At 36.9% G+C, this 18,321-nt stretch overlaps 1 protein-coding gene across 3 annotated transcripts in view; it reads right to left on the bottom strand.

Annotated features, from left to right (window-relative positions):
* LOC136037125 (carboxypeptidase D-like) overlaps window positions 1-15,293 on the bottom strand; it is a 74,283-nt gene extending 58,990 nt beyond the window's left edge. For 2 of the 3 annotated variants that reach the window (XM_065719612.1, XM_065719610.1), the window contains exon 1: window positions 15,137-15,293. The gene's annotated coding sequence lies outside the window, so the exon portion shown is untranslated. The remainder of the gene's footprint in view (window positions 1-15,136) is intronic. The other variant, XM_065719611.1, reaches the window with a different exon arrangement.
* Window positions 15,294-18,321: the final 3,028 nt, after the last annotated feature.

Below are 18,321 nucleotides of genomic sequence, written 5' to 3'. Positions count from 1 at the left end.
TTAAACCTCGTTCTTTGAATAAATTTTTTCTTATTTGTCACTTCCGCTAATATCTGCCATTTCTTTTATGTGTTCAGAAGCTACTGATCAGAAGAAAAAAAAATTATTGAGGCTATTGTTTTGCGTGCAATTGACCAGGGACAAACATGTGAGTATGAACATGGGCAAAGAATAGGGGGTTCAAACTTTAGGCAGTTTATTTCGGAGGGGAATCTATTGGTAAATTATATCAGTATCGGGTCAGTGCAATACCGATATATCGGTATCGGACCCCAAAAATCTATATCCGTCAAGTCCTAGTGAAAAGACCTCTGACCAATCACATTCTTGTGAGCAGGTGATGGACTAGTTTCTTTATAAAGAACATTTAAATTGGATTCAAACACTCTATACTTGTGTGTAAGTTACGTCACTATCTTAGCAATCAAAGATGGAAGAAAAGAGGGAAGAGTTTTGATGAGTCAAAACAGCAAAAAGTAGGGAAAATTCTTTGGAATTCTGACCAGACCACAGAACAGGGTAAAAAAAAGTGTCCGCTGGTGGTAGAAAATAACCCCTAATGTATGTGTCAAAACTTTTAAATACTCAGTTAAACATGAATAGGACCAGTACTGGTCAAACCTTGCAAATGGACTGCCTTCTTTAAAACATAATAGCAGGAAAACTTGGGGTCATGCCATCCCCAGATAAATAGCTAATGTAGCTTTAGATTATTTAGAACAAAATTGCTATCTTAAATAAACTTCCAAGTTTTTAGGCTCACCTTTCCTTGGGAAATGGCAAGGGGAAATTTTCTTTCGCGCATTTTAAGTGCAACCAGTTTTGCTCTATTTTTTCTTCTGTAGGAGGTCTTCTTAGTCCAAAAAGTTAAAATATAAGTTTAGATCCAATCAGAAGCCTTTTTCCCTTTTTGGGATTTTTTTGGGGGAGGCGGGTTCTATCCTGGATGTTTGTACATTAGATTCCTTTTCACCCAAGGACCTAAGGCTGTAATCTTCAAATTGATGAGGGACGAAAAGTTCTTAGGCCTCTTTACATGCCCCTACCCCTCTCTCCTCTCCCAAATAAAAAAGTTTGGTCTATTTCACCAAGAAAACAGTCCCTGGAAGTTTTGAGCCAATCAAACACCCAAGGTGAAATAAGCCTCCCTTTTCCATTATAAAACACATATTTGATCAGTTGACCATTTGCATTATTTACAGCCCTTCCCCCGTTACCTCTGGGAATCATATCATCCCTGGAGCCAAATTCATGGAAGGTTTTGACTATTTTGAATAAAGTGGCTATTTTAAAATCTTTACCGGATATCTTTGGAGATTACAGCTGGGTTGGGGGGGCACCAAAGGGGCCAGGAAAGAAGGAACTGGTTGTCCTCCAATAACTTTGGACTCTTAAAATGGGAACTAGATCTATCAGTTTTCAATCAAGTGAACCCGTTCCAAAATTACCACAGCCCTCCCTTTCATGCATAGTGACCCCGTGAAAAATATATTCAAATAATGTGTGACGGCTTATAGCTCTTCACTACAGGCAACGCTAGAGAGTTGCCTCTGAAAGTGGAAATATTAAATATACTTTTCGGGGCTCAAGCAAAACCTTATTAACTAGTACTAAGTTAATTACCCTCAAAATAACTGGCATTAAGTTAACCTTCAAAAATAAGCCACCCTATGTAAAAATTGTAGATTTAGAGTGCATCTAAGTAAGGTAATCATACAGGCGGTGACTTAACTAATAACTAAAAAAATGCATTTTTTGAGGTTTTGAACCTCAAAGAGATTATTATTGAACATGGAGAGTCTATTTGGTATACTGTTCTGTATCGTTCTTTTTTTTTTGAAATTTGTATCTATGTGCTCACAGCGTGGGGCAAATGATAGTATTCTCCCTTATAATAAACAACCTTAGAGCTAAGCCTTATTGCTGCTAAACCGAACTTTTGACCATATATACTAGGCTAGCAATCATCAATTAATTGATGGTGCCAAGAATTTATATATATAAAAATAAGTTGTTTGTCTGTGTGTCTGTCGAGTGACGTCATGTTTGTGTGTCGACTGACGTCATGTTTGTCGACTGACGAAATTACAGACCGGGACATCGGGACACAAATGACGGGACACCGGGACATCTTCTATCTATCTATCTATATATGCACAGGGGGATATATAAATGACGACGGGGACACAGGGAATGTTCGATTAGCAATCACCATCAACAAAGCTCAAGGGCAATCATTAGAATCATGAGGTATAACTAAAAAAACTAAAAAAAGGTAAAAAACTAAAAAAAAGACCAATTCAAAAACGAATGTATATACAGACCGGGACACCGGGACACAGATGACGACCGGGACACAAGGAATATAAATGACGCCCGGGACACTCAAAGAGAAATCACAGACTGGGACACCGGGACACAAATGACGACCGGGACACAGGGAATATAAATGACGACCGGGACACAGGGACAAAACTACAAAGGGGACGCCGGGGGGCACAGGGGGATATATAAATGACGACGGCGACACAGGGAATGGTCGATTAGCAATCACCATCAACAAAGCTCAAGGGCAATCATTAGAATCATAGGTATAGATCTGAATACGGATTGTTTTCCCATGGACCATTATATGTTGCATGTTCAAGAGTCGGTAAACCTGACAATCTATTTATATGCACAGACAATGGGACAGCAAAGAATGTTGTATATTTGCAAGTTTTACGTTGTTAAAAACATATGTATATATATCTATCTATATTCACAGGTGGGACATAGGGACACAACTACAATGGCGCGTAACTAATATGGCGCGTAACGACTTACGCGCGCGGGACTATATTCACAGGTGGGACACAGGGACACAACTACAATGGCGCGTAACCAATATGGCGCGTAACGACTTACGCGCGCGTGGGTGGGGGCTTGGGGGGCGCAAAGCGCCCCCACCAACTAGGTGTTGGGGTGGCGCAAAGCGCCACCCCAACAGCTAGTATATATATAAAAATAAGGTGTTTGTCTGTGTGTCTGTCTACTGACGTCATGTTTGTGTGTCAACTGACGTCATGTTTGTCAACTGACGTATCTATCTATCTATATATATATAAATAAGTTGTCTGTGTGTCTGTGTGTCGAGTGACGTCATGTTTGTGTGTCGACTGACGTCATATTTGTCGACTGACGAAATTACAGACCGGGACATCGGGACACAAATGACGACTGGGGCACCGAGACATAGGGAATATAAATGACGACCGGGACACTCAAAGAGAAAGCGACCGGGACACAAGGAATGTTCGATTAGCAATCACCATCAACAAAGCACCGGGACACAAATAACGACCGGGACACAGGGAATATAAATGACGACCAGGACACTCAAAGAGAAATTACAGACCGGGACACCGGAACACAAATGACGACCGGGACACAGGGAATATAAATGACGACCGGGACACTCAAAGAGAAATTACAGACTGGGACACCGGGACACAGGGAAACAACAACAGCGGGGACGCCGGGGGGCACAGGGGGATATATAAATGACGATGGGGACACAGAGAATGTTCGATTAGCAATCACATCAACAAAGCTCAAGGGCAATCATTAGAATAATGAGGTATAGATCTGAATGCAGATTGTTTTTCCCATGGACAATTATATGTTGCATTTTCAAGAGTCGGTAAACCTGACAATCTATTTATATGCAAAGACAATGGGACAGCCAAGAATGTTGTATATTCGCAAGTTCTACGTAAGAAGATCGTGGACGGAAAAATGTTTAATTGTAAAATGACTGAAGAACCTACAATGGCAACAGCCGAGGAAGCTGCTCAAAGAGTTTTTGCCAAAAAACTTGCGGCTGATAGAGAAAGTAAGAAAAGAAAGCGTGCCGAAGAATCACAAGAACAGCAAGAAAACAGGCTTGTGGCTAAAGAACGTAAAACTACGCAGTTAGATGAAAATCCACCTGGACAGCGAGAGTCAAAACATATCAAAACTGAAAATGATAGTGATGATGATTGGGTTTGGGAATATGACTTGGATAAGGTCATCAATGCCTACCAGATTTTAGTTAAAAAAAAACTAAGGTTCGGCGATATGTATTTCATAGTGACGCTGAAAAATAAAGAAGAAAAAGAAAACTGAAAAAAGAAAAAAGGTTAAAAAACTAAAAAAAACTAAAAAGAAAAAACACTCAATGAGAAATTACAGACCGGGACACAAATGACGACCGGGACAGAGGGAATATAAATGACGACCGGGACACTCAAAGAGAAATTACAGACTGGGATACCGGGACACAAATGACGACCGGGACACAGGGAATATAAATGACGACCAGGACACAGGTATTTAAGAATATCGTTCAAAGACAAATTTTTAATTGTAAGAAGATCGTTGAAAGAGAAATTTCTAATTGTAAAATGACTGAAGAACCTACAATGGCAACACCCGAGGAAGCTGCTCAAAACGAATGTATTCAAGCCGAAGTAGCTGAGTTGGTAAAGCGTTATGTTTCAGGTTCTAGGTCCGAGAGGCTCCAAGTTTGAACCTTGGCTTTAGCATTAATACAAAAGAAGAAAAATCTAAAAAAGGTAAAAACTACAAAAAAAAACTAAAAAGAAAATGCTAAAAAAACTAAAAAAGCTAAAAAACTAAAAAAAAAAACAAAAAAAAGGTAAAAAACTAAAAACTAACAAAGAAAAAAACTAAAAAAAACTAAAAAAAAGGTAAAAACTACAAAAAAAAATAAAAAGAAAAAAAAACTAAAAACTAATAAAAAAAAATAAAAAAAACTAAAGACTGAAAAAGAAAAAAAAAACTAAAAAAAGGAAAAAAACTGAAAAATAAAGGAGAAAAAGAAAACTAAAAGCCGGGACACAGGGAATATAAATGACGACCGGGACACTGGGACACAAATAACGACCGGGAGATATAAATGATGACCGGGACACTCAAAGATAAATTACAGACCGGGACACAAATGACGACCGGGACACAGGGAATATAAATGACGAACGGGACGCTCAAAGAGAAATTACAGACTGGGACACTGGGACACAAATGACGACCGGGATACTGGGAATATAAATGACGACCGGGACACAGGGAATGTTCGATTAGCAATCACCATCAACAAAGCTCAAAGGCAATCGTTAGAATAATGAGGTATAGATCTGAATACGGATTGTTTTTCCCATGGACAATTTATGTTGCATGTTCAAGAGTCGGTAAACCTGACAATCTATTTATATGCACAGACAATGGGACATCGAAGAATGTTGTATATTCGCAAGTTTTATGTAGTTAAAAACATATATATATCTATAACGAAAAGAGAAATATTTTCTCTTTTATCTATGTTCACAGGTGGGACACAGGGACACAACTACAATGGTGCGTAACTTACGCGCGCGGGAGGGGGGGCTTGGGGGGCGCGAAGTGCCCCCACCAACCAGGGTTTTGGGGTGGCGCGAAGCGCCACCCCAACAGCTAGTTATCTATATATATAAAAATAAGTTGTCTGTGTGTCTGTCGAGTGTCGTCACTGTCCGCATATGACGTCTGAATTATTTCATCATATACCAATTCAAAAACGAATGTATTCAAGCCGAAGTAGCTCAGTTGGTAAAGCGTTATGTTCCAGGTTCTAGGTCCGAGAGGTTCCAGGTTTGAACCTTGGCTTTAGCAAAATAAAAAGAAAAAAACTAAAAACTAATAAAAAAACTAAAAAAACTAAAAAATTCTGTGTGTCTGTCGAGTGACGTCACTGTCCGCATATGACGTCTGAATTATTTCATCATATACCAATTCAAAAACGAATGTATTCAAGCCGATGTAGCTCAGTTGGTAAAGCGTTATGTTCCAGGTTCTAGGTCCGAGAGGTTCCAGGTTCGAACCTTGGCTGTAGCAAAAATAAAGGAGAAAAAGAAAACTAAAAAAAATAAAAATAAAAAAAAAAACTAAAAAAGGTAAATGTATTCAAGCCGAAGTAGCTGAGTTGGTAAAGCGTTATGTTCCAGGTTCTAGGTCAGAGAGGTTCTAGGTTCGAACCTTGGCTTTAGCATTAATACAAAAGAAGAAAAAAAACTACAAAATGTAAAAACTACAAAAAAAAACTAAAAAAGAAAAAAAACTAAAAAAAAGGTAAAAAGAAAAAAAAACTAAAAAGAAAAAGAAAAAAGCAAAAACAAAAAAAGGAAAAAAACAAAAAATTTAATAAAGGAGAAAAAGAAAAGTAAAAAAAATAAAAATAAAGGTAAAAACTACAAAAAAAATAAAAAGAAAAAAGAAAAAAAACTAAAGAAGCTAAAAAAAAGGTAAAAACCAAAAAAAAATTAAAAAGAAAAAAAAGGAAAAAAAACAAAAAATTTACTTCATCATAAACCAATTCAAAAACGAATGTATATACAGACCGGGACACCGGGATACAAATGACGACCGGGACACAGGGAATTTAAATGACGACCGGGAAAATCAAAGAGATATTACAGACTGGGACACCGGGACACAAATGACGACCGGGACACAGGGAATATAATTTTTATAATGACGACCGGGACACAGGGAATATAAATGACGACCGTGACACTCAAAGAGAAATTACAGACTGGGGCACCGGGACACAAATCACGACCGAGACACAGGGAATATAAATGACGACCGGGACACAGGGACACAACTACAATGGTGCGTAACGAATATGGCGCATAACGACTTACGACACCGGGATACAGGGAATATAAATGACGACCGGAACACTCAAAGAGAAATTACAGACTGGGAATTTCACCGGGACACAAATCACGACCGAGACACAGGGAATATAAATGACGACCGGGACACAGGGACACAACTATAATGGCGCATAACTAATATTGCGCATAACGACTTACGCGCGCGGGGGGGCGCGAAGTGCCCCCACCAACTAGGTGTTGGGGTGGCGCGAAGCGCCACCCCAACAGCTAGTTATGTTATAAAAGTGACGCAAATGGAAGAAAGAGGAAGTTACACGTGTATAAAAGTGACGCACATGGAAGTAATCACGCATAAAGGAAGAAAAGTGAGGCACATGTTCTGTGACATATAGTAAGCCACAAGAAATAATTTTGTAAGGAATTAAGCTCCTTTCGACGAATAGAGCTGAATAATCTTATTTTGGAAGGCATCAAACTCGTTTCGGTGACTGGAGCTGAATAAACTCATTCTGGAACAATTCTGGAAGGCATTCAGGATTTTAATTTCAAATCATTTTGGAATGCTCTTATCATAGAAGATACAAACCAAAGTGACAGACTCGCTGTTGTGACTGTTATCTTTAGACTTAATGGGGACGATATGGATTATCATTTTTGACAAAGGGTAATTACGCAGAGGCTCCGTTGTTTTGTTATATCTTGTTTATGTTTCTGTGTCAAGGATGTAATTAGCTGATTAATTATGAGGGTATTCTAACATCTGCCTTTTAAAACCGGTATTTTTGCAAGTTTACCAATCGTGCGTCAAAATATCGCAAATTTATGGATGTTGCAAGCTTAAAAAGATGTTAAAGTCATCCAAATTTGAAACTTTCTGCAAATACACTTATGTCCTTTTTCTTGAACCTTTAAATCTCTATTGTTCTATTTCCAGGAATGTTGTGGATAAAGCAACGTCTTTGACAGCCTTTTCTGTCGATCTGGCTTTTTCTGTCGATCTTCCTTTTCTGTCAGTACTGGAACGGTAATATTTGCTCCATTTCAAAAGAAATTAAGATTTTACAGCTCCATTTTTACAAAAAAAAAATTCCAACTGAAGATTGTTTTTCATGTATTATTTATTCGAAAACAAAACTCGAAGGAGAGCTTTCAAAGAAAAGTAGTGTCGTGTAAAAGCCTATAACGAGCATAAATAAAGTCGTAATTATCATATATCCCTAGAAGTGGCTTAAGAAGTGGAACCAGTTGTGTTATTTTTAGTGCTAATCGCACATATGGTGGGTTGAATTGATAAAAGCACGTAGATATGAGTAATATATTTCTGCTCGCCCCAGCCCCTGAGAAATGACACACGAGGTGCCATTTTTAGTGCCATATGGCACTTACTTTAGTGAAATTTATAAAAAGTACGTAGATATGAGAATTGCTGAGAATCTCTCTGTGATATTCTTGCTAGCGTTGGAAAAAAGAAGAAGAAAAAAAAAACGTGCTACCCATGCAAAAAAAGTGATTTTCCTTGTTGTTCAAGGTGGGGGACTTTACTCCCCTCTACTAGATATTTGACCATGCTGATTCCAGTGGTACATTTTCTATTTTGATGTGACACCATTTCTAAGGGGTTTCAGGCTATTTTCGAAATCACCATAAATCTCTTTTCGCGATAAACTTTTGCTTTTGAGACGAACCAAAATAAATGTTATTGTTCATGAAACAGTGTCAGATGGCATTTTTTTTCTCCCTAGTTATTTTTTTGTCAAAACACTATTTTCAACTTTTGGTTACTACGGGCTGTGGTTCGCTCTTTACTAGGTTGCAGCACTCTGTGGATTTAGATGACGAAAAGGGCTTGCAATATCAGACTGATTTTAGGACTTAACTGTCCTAAAATCATGAGCTTTTTTTTTATCAAAAATCGGTATTATTTTTGAAAAAATCAGATTTAGTCTACTCACACCGAAAATTAATTATTAATCAGAGAAAATCAACTTTTGGTTCATTTCAGGGTGTCAAGAACTGATGCAACCGAAAATAATTCAAAACGTTTTGGTTAATACATTATGTCTGCTTTCTTTAAATTAATTAAAAATATTTTTCACAAAAAAACGTTTTAGTAGATGAAACCCGAAACGAACAGGATTTAAAATAAACGATCATAGAGAATATAGTGGTTTCGGGTGTTTAGGGGAATACAGAAAAAGGGGCTATGAGGGGGTTCGTCAGCCCTTGAAGAGTAGTTATTTGACTTTTCGTCTATTTTGAACAAGGTGACAATAACAAAATTTGGTACTTGCGCGTGTTGTTTTAGCGACCACACTATCGTTCTTGATCTGAGTAAATCCGATTTCTCTGTCTGCACTTAGAGCTAATTATGTGTCTCAGTGAGACAAACTACTATGCAGGTACATTTTAATTAATGTTTACTATACAGAATTAGTTAGGTTAGATTAGTTTAGGCTAGGTATATAATATAATGCGTTCTGGGCGGCCTTCTTTCTATAATTTTCTGTTGTAGCTTCCATAATTTTGTTACTAAAGTATTATATTTTCATCATATTTCGGTATAATTTATTAGGATTAAACTAACTTCACTTCTTGGGTATGGTCTCTATAACACGTAAGAAACCAAAATTTTGTTTTTATTTTCGGAGGTTACAACTAAATAGGGCATGACGGGGGACTGTTATCCCCCCGGTTAATGTTGATATTACTTTAACAATCGTTTTGGGTCATGAAACTATTGTTAATAGATGCATTTTGACTTTTTGAACATATTTTCTCTCTTGCAAAACTATCGCAAACTCACCGTTATGGAGTTATTATATATATGCACATTATGGGGGGGGGAGCATAGCATGTATTAAATACAGCAATGGTTAGTTTACGTATTTAATATATGCTATGCTTTACCCCCACCCCGCTAATGTGCAAATATATAGCCCAAACTTGTTTCTGAACTATTACAGATTCGCGATTTCAAATATCCGATCAACGAAAAAGGAAATGATTGCAATTCTATATGTGTAAATACAAGCACATTTGGGCCGGAATAACTCCATAACGGTGACTTTGTGGTAGTTTCGCAAGAGAGAAAAGATATTCAAAAAGTCAACATGCATCTATTAACAATAGTTTCATGACCCAAAACAATTGTTCAGGTAATACCATTATTGACCGCCCCCCAACTTTTTGTTAATATTCCCCTCAACATGGTTTGGCTTAAACCTAATATTCTCTGCTGCTTTTGAGATATTACAGATGTGTCTTCTTGTGAAACTGGATGCAATAGTATCTTTTGATTTAGTTGAAGATGCCCAAAAACATTCCCCGAACGATGTGACGGCTGAATACCTTCAGCTGTTTCTTAGATATTGCTGATACTTCCTTTTCCGAACCAGAAAGGAAAAAGTATTGATTGTGCTTGGCATCCTTCTTGACATTTCTTTAAAATTTGACCTTAATACTCTAGGCTTTTTGAATATTTAGGATCCAGCATGCCCTCTTCTCTTAATGAATTAAATTATATGTTAAAAATAAATAAAAATAAATAAATAATATTCCAGGCGGGATATTATTTAACCTGGACGGCTTTAAATAAATTGGCTATCTCAAAATTTTGATCGGATACATTTGGGAAAAAAGCGCGTAGGGGAGTAGTTTCCCTACGATCACTTTTGACTCATAAGAAACACACTGGAACTTTTGATTACCAATTGAAGAAGTGCAATCCGAAATTTATACGAAAAAGCTCTTCCATAAAAACCTTATGTGCTAACAACGGACAACTTGCATAACGCCCTTGCCTGAGGGCTGTTGGCGGGGTTGTTAACCCTTAAGGAATGATCACAAACACCAAAAACAAGAAGAACAATGGGGATTTTTTTTTAACACAGTGGGAAACATAATAGAATGAATATTTCGGCCCTATGTTCAAGGGCCGTCCTGAGAATTACAAATAAGAAAAAACAACTTACAAGAGGATAAAATCAATAAAATTAAAATGAACAGTTTTTCAAAACAGTCCCAGCATCCTTACCTCAGCGAAGTTCAACCAGAACTGATAAATAAATTGTTATGAAACGAGGCAATTCATTGAAATGAAAGAAAATGATTTAAAAACACTTTTTTAATCCCAATACACGTTTTAAACACGTTAAAGCACGTTTTAAAAAACCATTAGATATTAACACCGAACCTGTCACAAATACACCTATAAGCAGCGAAAAAAGCTAGGCTGGCATTAAAAACGCGTTTTTAAATCATTTTCTTTCATTTCAATGAATTGACTCGTTTCATAACAATTTGTTTATCAGTCCTGGTTGAACTTCGCTGAGGTAAGGATGCTGGGACTGTTTTGAAAAACTGTTCATTTTAGTTTTATTGATTTTATCCTCTTGTAAGTTGTTTTTTCTTATTTGTATTGCTCAGGACGGCCCTTGGACATAGGGCTGAAATATTCATTCTAATTTGTTTCCCACTGTCTTCAAAAAAATTTTTTGATTGTTCTTCTTGTTTTTGGTGTTTGTGATGGAAAGGCAGTGTGGTCTTCGTCGTTATTTAAGGAATGATCATTTGACCTTTGGACTATTTTGAACAAAATAGCTATTTTATCATTTTGATTGGATGCATTTGGGAAAAAATACGCATTTGAGGGGAGCTGGTTACCCTCCAACTTCTTTTGATCCTTAAAAAACGAACTAGAACTTTCGGTTTCTGATTGAATGAGCCTCTTCCAAAGTTTATACGACCATCCTTACCATAAGAGCCTTATATTTTAACTTTAGGGAAACTGCTTGATTTAGATCATTTGCCCCGGGGACTCTGTGGGGCTTTGTCAATCCCGAAGGCTTTGTTTTTGGTCTTTAGATTATATTGAACAAAATGGCTGTGTCAAAATTTTGATCGGATGCATTTGGAGAAAAGAGAGCTTGGTGGGACCGGTTGATTCTGATCATTTTTGACTTATAAAAAGAGATACTAGACCTTTGAATTTGCAATCGAATGAACCCCTTCCGAAGATTATACGCCCACCCCATTTATATTAAGTACGTCTGGGAAAACATTATAATAAATGGCTGAAGCTTGGTAGCATAGGCAAAGGTATAGCGTTGCACCTGATACAATTTTATTCCAGGTATTGAATAAAAAATACTAGCTTTTTCGACTGAAGGTAAAGAGCAACATCAAAACTAAAAGCGATCAGAAAATACTAATTACATGAGGGAGTAGCCTCTTCTAAATACCTCGCTCATCACACTACGGTTTCTTAGCACTTAAAAAAAAACCAACATCTTATTGTTCTAATTGAACGACCTTTTATTTCAGAAGTCATTCTTAAAGAATTGGGAAACAAGCCAAACTTTAGCGTAAAGAGACAGGCATTAAGGAGGATTCCCTCGTATACAGAATTATTTCTGTGCGTTTTAAGTTTTAATGTTGCTCCTTGCTATCAGTTGAAAAAACTAGTTTCATTTTAACTTCTGATCGATTTTTTTTAATAATACCGGGAAACCCGGCTCCATCTCTAGGGAAAAATTACATCCCCTTGGAATGTTCCTCTAGAAAATTCAATACCGGTAAAAATTTAACCCGGGCAATCATCCTTAACATCTCCACACGTAAGATTGAGTCGGCCAAGAGAAAGGAAGACAAATAAAAAGAATTCTGTATAGGAATTCTTGTAAATTCCCCCAGCGGAAAATTTTCCCTGAAAAGTCCCCCCTCAAAAAAAAATTCCCTCCCATGGAAAATTCTCTACATGTAAAATCCCACAGTAACGCCCCTCCCCACACGAAAAATGTATGCATACTTCCCAATAACGAATAATATATTGAAACATAATGGACAGCTTTTATAAATTAGAGAGAGACCTTTCCCCAGGGGCTGTGGGGAGTCATGCAATCTACAAAAGCATATTAATTGGGCTTTTGAACTATACGGAATAAAATGGTTATCTCAATAAGGAGGGGAGAGGGCCTGGCTGCCCTTCAATCTTTATGGTCACTTAAAAAGGCAGTATAACTTTTAGTTTCCGTTCAAATGAGCCCTCTTCCTATATTCTAGGACCATTGGGTTGATACAGTCACCCCTGGAGAAAAAAAAACAACAACTACAAATAAACATGCGTTTGTGATCTTTCTTCTAGCGCAAAAAAAATCGACATTTTGCAGATAGGATCTTGAAACCTCTACAGCAGGATTTTCTGATACACAAAGTTTGATGGCGCAATTTTCGTTAAAATTCCTTAACCTACTGGGGCATTTCCCCTCTTTTTTTAAATCAGGCAAATTTTCTCAGGGTCGTAGTCTTTGATGGGTAATACTAAACTTAATGAATATTATATGTTTGGAATAAGCATAATAAGCTGGATCTTTTGTTATATCTATGGGTATCAAAATCCCTTTTTTTTATAGTTTCGGCTACTATTGTGCCGTGTCGCTCCTTACTTACAGTTTGCTACCACGAACTGTTTGAAAATAGGAAGAAAAAAAACCAAAGGAATATAGAAAATTCAAAATTCATGAAAAATGGCAAAATTCATCTCAAAAGTGAATGATTTAGGGGGGAAAAGAGCATGGGAGCAGGCCTAGTTGCCCTTCAATCTATTTGGTCACTTAAAAAGGGCACTAGAACTTTTAATATTCGTTCGAATGAGTTCTTTCCCGATATTCTAGGATCATTGGGTCGATACGATCATCCCTGGGAAGAGAAAAACCTAAAAAATAAACACCAACAAAGTTATCACCACAAACTATTTGAAAAAAAGGAAGAAAAACAACCAAAGGCATATAGAAAATTAAGAAATTCAAGAACATAAAGTTACTTTGTATTATCAAATTATTGGAAAATATTTCCATTTATTACTTCTTGATGGAATGCTTTTGCCACAAGCCCTTCAAAAATCGTGCGCACCATTTTGTGTCTCATGGATTTCTTGGCATTACTTGAAAAGCGTTTAGATATTAAAAATAAAAAACACGTTTTTTCAACTGAAATTAAGGAGCGATATTAACACTTAAAATGAACATAAATTATTCTTTATATGAAAGGGGCTGTTCCCTCATCAACAACTCCCTCTTTACGTCATAGTTATGGACTTGGTTTGTTTTTGCACAGGTAAGGACTTTTCTGTTGAGCCGGGTTAGGACTATCTATTTTTACCAAATCAGGACTTACCTTGTTTCTGTGTTGGTTCAGGAGTTATCCCGTGTTTGTATCGAGCCCAGGCATGGATCTTTTGGGCACAGAGTAGATCCACAGGTTAGACTTAGCTCTTTTTCATATTAAGTCAAGACTCGTTTTTTCACCATGTCTGTAAAATTCGTAACTTGGACTTACAGCGTTTTGACTCCAAAGTAGGATTTGCTTCGTTTCTACATTTAACCAAGACTTAGCTCAGTTTTGTAGGAGGGACTTTCCTTGTTTTGAAGTTATATAGCTGATCCTACTTTTGAAATTAGTCAGCATTTATTTAGTTTTTTCATAGAGCTTTTGCATTTATCTCGTTTTTGAACTGAGTCGGCACGAAGCTTAGATTTAGAATGTTTTGGTACAAGGGCAGGACTTAGATCGCATTACATGCCAAGTCAGTTTTTAGCCTAGGCCCAGCTTGTTTTTGGACTGAGATTAGAAATCATTACTTGGTTTCGGTTTAAAGTAGATGCAACATGCCTACCTTTCTCATAAAATGCTACCTGTTGACCTGTGGGCAGGGGGACTGGTCAAGTGCCCAAACTATTCCCTACAACAATGCAAGTTTGACTTATTTGAATGATTATAGTTTAAATAACGCGCAACATGTCCACTTTGTCTACTAAATCGAGCTCCTGGACTAATGTGGACCCAGCGAAGAAAAAGTCAATTGTATAGTTTAGTACCCTTGCTACTGGGGCAGTAAGGGATATTCTCCCTTCGATCTCGATAAGTTGGGTTTAATCCCTACTCCTCTAAGCCAAGTGTGCCGAGTTTATTTGAGTGTCAATTTCTCTAGTATTTAAATTAGGCCTATAAATACTTAAAGATTTTTCGGACACTATTATTCGCTTCCAGAAATCAAGAAGCTTTTAGAAAAAAAAAGCTCTTTGCCATATACCAAAAGGAGAAGCTATGTCTTCATTGTCCAAAAAGTAGGTACTCTCTATCAGTAAACGAGCCCAAAGCTACCCTTCAATTTTTTTGTGATCCTGTTAAATTTGCACTTTGCAACGAGATATGCAATTGAAATAATCAACCCGCACTCTCAAATATTATCTAAGACCCATTTCAATTTTCTAATTTTTCTAAAAATTTCTAAAATGACATAGAAAAGTAAGAAGTCCAACAAAAAATTGTCGGACGATGGTTTAAAGAGATCTTCTCAGTGTCTCCCCCTCAATGTCAAGGTATAATTCTCCACGATAAAATGTAGGAAATATTTCAGTCATTAAAATTGTATTTACCTTTTTACTGACTTGTATTTTTAATATCCAAATCGTATTTCAAAGTAAACTTAGTAAATTAAAGACTTGTCTGCATCAATATTAGCAGTTGTTATATTGAAAACTGCATGTGTATTGTCTTAGTTGGTTTACCAACTAGAACTGGGAAGGCTTAGAAATCTGCATTGGTAATTCCACCGAGTCCTAGAGTATATTTGTCATGGGAAATCATAGCACATCACCATGCGGATGGTTATAAAACAGCGCTATAACCAGGGCTAAAAAATAGGGCGAAGGAATTAAGAGTTATTGACAGGAGCAGGAATAAGGAGTGGCAAACTAAATTTGGGTTTTCGGATTCCCAATTCCTATTACAATATTGGACATACAAGGAGAATAGGTTGTCGAAAATTTTCTTTATCAGATTTTTTATCTTGAATAGTATCTAATCAAAAAGCGATATTTATTATAACACGTTTATACTGACTTGACATATACACAGCATTTTGATTTAAGGAGGGGGTAACTTCAAAGAAGTGACAAAATGGGCATATCATATGGATAATATAAGAGCTTGTAGAAAAATCGTGAAATTCTCAAGAACTCTTTTGGGGAAGAGGTGTAAGTACCCGAAGGCCTCGATTTCACTTGTGCAAACCCGTCTTTGACATGTTCATTCGAAGAGTAAAAAAAGCAGCCATACTGGCACCTTTTTTGCACTAAACTACTGATGATAATTATTATATAAATTAAACAATCAAATTCAAAATGTTTGACAATAAATACCATAGGTTTCAGGTCCTTATATGCAAAAATACGAAATTCACATTTTGCGGTAAAGCTGATCACAAGACAACTTCTTGTGAGCATCGTCAATGTAGTGCGAAGATGGAAGTAATTAGTTCTTGTCCTAGGAAAGTCATCTCTATGTTATTCTTTACTGGCATCCAGCAGGTACCCGTCAAAGGCGAAGACATCGGAACACACTATGGTGCAACTGTCAGGCAAACCTGTGCAGACTTGTTAATTGGATCTAGCCAGAGTGGGAGGACATCATAGCTGCAGCAAATTTAGGGATGACTAGAGGCTTTTCCTTGATGCTCTGGTTGCCTCTGGCGATGTAGTCGTATCAAACTACTAGTCGTGGCAGCATCGGGAGAGGGACCCTTCAAATAAAAATTTAAAGCTTTTGTGCCCTTTACAAAAGAGAATACTGCACAGCATACTGTAAGTTTCTTCTAGTTTGTGCCGAAGAACTTGTTTTTGACGCTCCTTTATGTCAAAGTACGGTCTTAAAAAAGTTTGATTTTTTCCTTATCAAATAAAAAAAAAACCGTTTTTTAACTGAAAGTAAGGAGCGACATTAAAACTTAAATAGAAATTATTCCGTGTATTAAAAGGGATGTTCCTTCCTCAACGTCCCGCTCTTTACGGTAAAATCTGGCTCTTTCTCTCAATTCTAATTTATAAAACAGTTAATAACCTTAACGTAAAGACCGGGACGTTGTGGAGGGAACAACCCTTTAATACACAGAGCAATTTCTATTCGTTTTAAGTTTTAATGTCGCTCCTTCCTTTCAGTTAAAAAACTTGTTTTATTTTATTTAATTTCTTAACGTTTTTGAATTTGCATTGTTAATGCATGTTTGATTTTGTCTCTCCGCAAATGAATAATTAAAAAGAAATTTGCGTATTAATTTTTTTGTTTTTGCTAAATGGCTTTCTCTTAGTTTTGATCAGGCAATTTTGAGAAAAAGAGTGGGGGAGGAAGCCTAGTTGCCCTCCAATTTTTCGGTTACTTAAAAAGGCAACTAGAATTTTTAATTTTTAACTAACGTTTTTATAAGTAAAAAATATACGTAACTTACAAATTAACTTACATAACGAACTTCTATATTCGTATATTTTCATTATGCACATGAGGGGGTTTGCCCCCTCGTTAATACCTCGCTTTTTACACTAAAGCTTTAATTATGTCCCAATTCTTTAAGATTGACCCCTGAATCACACAGGCTGAAGACTAAATAGTTGAAATTACTAAAAATACTTTAGCATAAAGAGCGAGGTATTTAAGAAGAGATGAACCCCCATGTTTTATTTTTAAATAGTCCTAGAAAATCTTGCGCCCCCTCAATGGAATTTCTCTTCTCCCATGACAAATTCTTCCAAGGTAAAATCCTCCTATGTAGCCCCCTCCCTTAAATCGCCCTCCCCAACTAAAAAAAAACCCTGAAAAGGTCTGTACACTTCCAAATAACCATTACTGTATGTAAACACTGGTCAAAGTTGTAACTTGCAGCCCCTCCGCCGGGGACTTGGGGGAGTAAGGCAGCCCCAAAGACATAGTTCTTATGTTTTTCGGCTATGCTGAATAAAATGGCTATCTAAATTTTGATCCGTTGACTTTGAGAAAAAGGAGCATGGGAGGGGCCCTAGGTGCCCTCCAATTGTTTTGGTCACTTAAAAAGGGCACTAGAACTTTTTTCCTTTAGAATGAGCCCTCCCGCGACATTCTAGGACCACTTGGTCGATACGATCATCCCTGGGGAAAAAAACAAAATACAAACAAATAAACACGCACCCGTGATCGGTCTTCTGGCAAAAAATACTAAGTTCCACATTTTTGTAGATAGGATTTTGAAACTTCTACACTAGGGTTCTCTGGTACGCTGAATGCAATGGTGTGATTTTTGTTAAGATCCTATAACTTTTAGGGGGTGTTTTTGCCTATTTTCCAAAACAAGGCACATTTTCTCAGGCTCTTAACTTTTGATGAGTAAGGCTAAATTTAATGAAACTTATATATTTAAAATCAGCATAAAAATCTGATTCTTTTGGTACATTTATTAGTATCAAAATTCCGTTTTTTAGAGTTTCTCTTACTATTGAGCCGGGTCGCTCCTTACTACAGTTCGTTACCACGAACTGTTTGATTTGGGGATTCACCGCATGTTAATAAATTTCACTGTACTTAAATTTTGATTTTTTGACACCTCTACTGAAACTGGCCGTTGCTTTCACCACAAGTACGAAATGCATGATATTAAAGCTATAAATTTCTGGAAAATGGGTCAAGCCTTCCTTGGATTTATTAGTAAACTAAAATTAGTTCTCGCTAAAGTGGCCTCGCCTACTATTTTCCTAAAATGAACTTTTATTGCTTAGCACGTTTTTTAGATGTGTTTTTTTTTCTCTCCTCTTGAAGT

This window comes from Artemia franciscana, chromosome 16 (genome assembly GCF_032884065.1).
Source record: "Artemia franciscana chromosome 16, ASM3288406v1, whole genome shotgun sequence".
NCBI classification, from domain to species: Eukaryota; Metazoa; Arthropoda; class Branchiopoda; order Anostraca; family Artemiidae; genus Artemia; species Artemia franciscana.
The sequence above is the reverse complement of the archived record's forward strand: the minus strand, read 5'-3'. Positions and strand labels throughout refer to the sequence as shown.